The following is a 6539-nucleotide window of genomic DNA, read 5'->3' on the forward strand; positions in this document are numbered from 1 at the left end:
TTTATGAGATGTTTATCCTGTATTTGATTGTGTTTATCTGCAGTTAGTTACATGAATTCAGATATGGGATGAAATCGGATAGGGATGAACGGGTTTAAGAGTTTTTAAGAGTTTAAGAGTTTTAAGAGTTTTTAAGAGTTTTAGCCAAATGCTTTATAATATAGTATAGATAAGGATGACATAATCATGAGTTGGGTATATTTTTGTAATAAGGGTGACATAATCAGTAGTTGGGTATATTGGGATAAGAGTGACATAATCAGTTTTTGGAAATGATGATCTTTTGATCATGGGTTATTGTTATCGCATCTTTCTTATGCGATGGGATTGATTTTATCGCATATGTATGATGCAATGAAATTAGGATTGGAATTGAAGTGTTATTTCACTGCATCTTTGTGATGCGACATGATGGGTTTATCACACCAATGTAGTGCGAGAAGTCATTCATATGGTGCGATAAGTGGTGGAGATCGCATCCTTGTGATGCGACAAGATTGAGTTGTCGCATCAATTTGATTCGAGAAATATGATTATTGTATCCTTGAGATAAGACGAGGGGGTCATCGCACGTGTATAATGCGAGTATGCGACAAAAATGTGTTATCCCATCATTATGATACGACAAATTGGTGTATTATGAGTTTGAAGCGACAAATTGTTTATTATATTGTTCAATGGATGAAATGAGATTGTCTCATCTTTATGACGTGGAAAAAGAAGGTTTGTTGAAATATATCTTATTTTGGGTTTAAAATTTTGGGGTTGCTTTTGAAAAAGGATGGTAAGTTGAGGGATTAAATTCAACATGGGCTTAAAATATGTTTTAATTTACACCACCTCATCCTTTAAAAGAAAGAATTTTTATGTGTATTGTTTTAGTGGCTGTTTTTGGAAATAAAAAGAAGGAATAGTAGGTGTGGTCATTTCTTGGGTTCTCGAAGCAAACATAAACAGTAGAAGAGGAAGAAGAAGGTGATCACTATCTAAAATTCTCTACTGCTTAACATCTTCAATTAATGTGATTATATTCAAAGTGAGTTTTACTTTGAAAATATTATTTAATGTGCTTTTGGGTGATGAAACCGTAGGGTTTCATACATGATGCTTTAATATGATTATATGAATTCATTAGCATAAATTTTTGGGGTTTGATATGATTTTGTCATCTGATTGTAATAAGGGTGGCATAATTAGAAGCTGGGTGTTATTTGATAATAAGGGTGGTATAATCAAGAGATTGGTAAGTTTGGTAATAAGGGTGGCATAATCAGGAGTTGGGTTTATCTTTATAATAAGGGTGCATAATCAGGAGTTGTTTATATTGAGATAAATGTGGCATAATCAAATACTGAATATGTTGATCTTTTGATCATGGGATTTTTGATATCGAACCTGAATGTTGCGATGAGTGAGATTTATCGCATCTGAATGATGAGATAAATTAATGTTATCACATCCTTGAGATGCGAGGACTGAGTTTATCGCATCTGAATGATGAGATAAGTGGATATTATCGCATCCATGGGATGCGACAAATAGATGTTATCGCATTAGTATAATGCGACAAAGTTGGGTTACCACATCTGAATGATGCGACAAGTTGATATAATACAAGTATGATGCGATAAAAGGTGTGATCGCATCCATGTGATGCGACAAGTTGATATGTTATATGTTTAATGCGATAAAATTTATACATGGGTTTGATGCGATGAGAATAGATTGCCCCATCCATTTGATGCGACAAAAAAAGGTTTGTTTGGAATAAAACACTGTTTATTTGTTATTTACACAAATGTGAGTTTTCTAAAAGTGTTTTGATGATTTTCAACCTGTAATAACAATAAAAGAAGATTTCTCATTACACCTTAAGGTCTAACCCTCATTTGAGTTTTAAAATATGCATTATAGGTCGGACACAACTGGAGGATAAAGGAAAAGAGAAAATGTGAATGATATTAGGGTTAACTGAATAGTCATTTTTCAGAGTTATTCTTCAGAGTTATACTTCAGAGTTATTTCAAAGGTACAAGTCTGAAGTAGTATCGTACTTTCGATGATCATTCATATATGTAAATAAGTTTCTTGACATGATTTAATTTTTTAAAATCACCCCATGTAATACACGGAATCGAACCTAATATATATATATATATATATATATATATATATAGGGTTGGGTTCACGTGAGACCAAGGGTTTTTCTTGAAATTCGTAAAACCAATTTATGTTCATTGATCAACTTTATAAACTAATGATCTAAAGTTGCACGGTGGAAATTTTGTGATTATTGAGAAGTCTCGTGGTAATTTTATGATTATGAATGTTCAGATTGTAGATCTAATCCAAGGGTTGAGAAATTGGTCTTACGGGTCTCACGAAAAATCTTTGGTCTCACATGATCCCAAATCTATATATATACATGTGATACTAAATCAAAAACGTGGACGATTTTTCAATACGATCTTGATTGCGGGCCAAGTCACCCTTACACCACTAAGCCCCTCACAAGTATTACCACATGTGATAAGGATTTGTTGATATGATACTATAATCCATCAAGAGCATCACATGTGATGCTAAATTTCAAGAATTGAGCAACAGTTTTATAACATAAGATGAACTTGTCTTTATTAAATGAATCAGATGGTTCCACTAAAAAACGACCATGAAACCCTAAAAAGACGAACATAATTGCTATGTAAAAAATCTATGGATAGGACGGTGAAGATGAGTATAAAGATGAAGATCACAATGAAGATGAGTATAAAGATGAAGATCACAATGAAGATGATCCACAACGATCATTTCTAAAAACAACGGCAGGTATTGGTGCTCTGCGTTCTATCTAGGTTTCGCTCCTATGTTTAACATATCCAAGTTAGCATCAATAATATACAAAATACTTCAAAAGTTAATGAAATGAATTTTACGTAGATGAAGTGAGAAGAACAGTAAATCTATGATGACGACTCGAATGAGAGTGAAAAGACCGTTATAATCTTTGTAATTGGGTTTTATCATTAACAACTGTCATATTTTTTTTTTAAATTAAACGATGAAAAGTAAAAAAAACAAACAATTCTTGTTTTTACGTCGTTTTCCGGTGCTATTCCACCTCCCTCTCCATTCTACCATGATTGTTAGCCTCGAGATGGTCATGTCGGTCATACCAACAAAGCTTCAATTTGTTTTCAAGACCTTTAAAGGCTTTTTCATCTTGAACGGACGATGAGCTTGCGATGATCGTGTTCTACGCTTCTTCTTGATTGAACTCCCTTTTTACTCTCATCCTTTTGGGTTAAGTTTCAAATTGAACAGTCTCACGTTTTTCAATATTTTATTCGTAATACCTTTTTTGTCACACCAAAAAGAAAACAAAACTGTACGGATTTGTAAATACGCACAAAAAGAATCAAAAACCACCAATTCATCAACCCACGATATATACGTACACACGATATTATTGATACTTAGTTATTTTCCTCCAATGGTATATGATTATTTATCATACGGCTATTATTTATTAGTTAATATTTACATCGCTTTGCCATTTCATTAAATATAATGTTTCACGTTGTAATTTCGATGACAAATGGGCTCTGGCATTAAGTTCTAGTATATCCATTTTTATCAACGACCTTTTATGTTGATGATTTGTATCATTTATATCATTTAAGTATAGCGGGATTAATTTGTTGAATAATGTAATTATGATAAATATCGAACAAGTAAGGAAGGTGCGGAGTGCACACTTGTTTGATCTAGTTTCAGACCCGACCCAATAAACAATCCAAACACATGTGTTATGTGTCCAAACATGTGCAAATATATTTAATGTTGGGAGTGGGAAAAGAATGGGCAGATGATGCACAATGCATTTACATGTAAAGAGACAATCAAATTCAAGTGGACAAGTGAACAATTCCAACCCGAAAATATGGTTGCCATTTATGGAAATTAATCATTTCTCCTTTATGCATTCAATAACACAGTTTTTTAAGATTTAACATCAATATATAATAAAATACAGTCGTTTAAACAGTAGAAAAGAAAAAAGGTTCCACCTCTATTAAAACATTGGCAGAAAAGAGTACACACCACTTTATAGTTCAATTATAAAAGTCAACTATAAGCATGCAAGTCGTATTTAGGGATGGTTATCTATATGCACTTTCGGGCTATAGGTATGTGATTTATATGAAAGTTGGAATAGTGGTCTTGAAAATTCATAATGTTTTCGACCTTATTAGCACAAAAGTGCTTTGGTGACGCATATGGTGGTTGTGATCCAAGTTGCTTTTTCGATCTTTTATAGAAAGACAAAGTTTCAAGTTTTACTGTTGCAACGATCTTGAAAAATACCATAACTCATAATTTAATGTTGTTATATGTTGGTTTTAACTTTTTATGCTTAAAAGAATATCTATATAAAAATGAATCAATTTGTTTCTTTACTAGAAGGGTACTCGTGCAATGCAGCAAGATACATCTTGATTTTAATATTTTATTTTATTTTTTATCTCAATCGATGTTATAGTATGTGTCTTATGTGATTTTGAAAAAGTGATGATGTTTTTATTTTTGAATAAAATGTAAACTTGAAGATATCATAAAAATTTGACAAAAATATATCGAGATTAGTATCAAATTAATTATTTAAAATTCCTACTTTTTGTGTAATTTTTTAATTCAATTTTTTTTTATTATCATTTAATTTAGGTTCAATAACGAAGTAATTTATATTTGATTTAATAATATAATTTTCTTATAAAGATAATAGTTATTTATTTTGTTAGAACTCGATAATTATTCTAATTATATTTTAAATTTTTTATATTTTAAAATGAGATGTTTATCTTCTATTTGATTATGTTTATCCATAGTTAGGTACACGAATTCAAACATGAAGCTTTAATAAGTTGTACTTATGCATAATTTATTTGTAATCTTGAACTTTAAGTAATAAGCATCAATATACAGTACTTCATGCATAAAAAATGGTTTTTAAAAGTTTTTGTCAAATGTTTTATAATATAGTATAGATAATCTTTTAACATTATGGATTGGTAATTTTGGATAAAAATGAAATAAACCAAATGGTTTAAATATATTGTTTATCTATGTGACAGATTAAGCGAACCCTTTAACACGTTACGTAACTTAGTCGACTGTCACTTTGCCATCTATAATTACAACCTTCAAAATGTGAATTTTGTTCACGCCCGTCAATCCTTCCTTATGAGTCTTAATGGGTTCTTTTTTTTTCTCGTTCAAGTACTAGTATTTAATGTAGATTTTAAAATATTACGTATTCAGTATTTATACCTACTTTAACTTGTCGATATCCTAATAACCCTCAATCGTCTTTTGCTTTGAAAATAGGTTCATGGCCGTATTAAAGAGTCGTAACCCATTAGACGAAACCCCTCATGGTCCTAATCTAAGTCGGTCCCATAGCTATAGTTGACCAAAAAAATACACATAATTAACGATCAAGTTGTTGTTGTTTTGAAAAAACTCGGGTGCCAAATCTCACTCAAAGCCAAGATATCTCGTAAACATTTTCATTTATCGACATGAATACATGATTATCGTTTTTGTTACACGTAGTAAATTTGTTGATGGTTGAGAATTGTTTGTTGAATTTCATTCTTTGATTGAAAATTCAAATGATTACAAGCTTTCTAAGAAAATGTAGAATTTTCAAGTCTCAAATGTTGTATGATAAAATATTTATTTTTAAAATAATTAGTATAAAACAGGTGGGCTTTTTAGACGGAAAATTCCATCGAAAACAATTATTTTCAATGGAAATTCGTGTCGGTGAAATTTTGGTCGAAAATGAGTGTTTCCAAGGGATTCTCAATGGAATTTTCGACCAAATAAATCCGTCGAAAAATCCATGAAGATTCCAAGAGATTTTCAACAACACTTTTAAGGGATATCTTCGACGGATTGGTTTTCATGGAAATTATTTTTTAACGAAATCCTTTTCATGAGTCTAAATGGATAAAATAGATCTTATTATCATTAACGATCCTAAATGCATCATTATGGGTCTAAAATCAACTTTGGGTCTTGAGATCTGAGAAAAGAAAGGATTAGAAATGAAATTCATGGTCTTGATATCGTTTCTAAAATCATAGGGTCTCCTTACTGCGTATTATCACATGTGATAAGGGTGTTCTCACATTTTCGTAAAATATAAGTGTTCTTGTTTGAACATAAAATATATATCTATATCTATATATATATATATATATATATATATATATATATAAAAAAGATAGTTTTATAATTTAATCCATTTATGATTTATTTATGTATGGTGTGACATATAGAAGAGAAGTTAATTAAGGAAAACAGTGATCATAACTTTCTTTGTGTTTTTCTGCAAAAAAGAGTTGAAAACATGGTTTTTCTTGTAGCTTCATCCCCCTCTTTTCATTTAATAAAGATTTCAAGAGAGACGAATATTTTGACCTTTACAAATTACAAATCAATTCTCTCTCTTTTATTTTCTCATTCCCCAA

The sequence above is a fragment of the Cynara cardunculus genome, assembly GCF_001531365.2.
Source record: "Cynara cardunculus var. scolymus isolate 2C chromosome LG 2, CcrdV1, whole genome shotgun sequence".
Classification (NCBI taxonomy): Eukaryota; Viridiplantae; Streptophyta; class Magnoliopsida; order Asterales; family Asteraceae; genus Cynara; species Cynara cardunculus.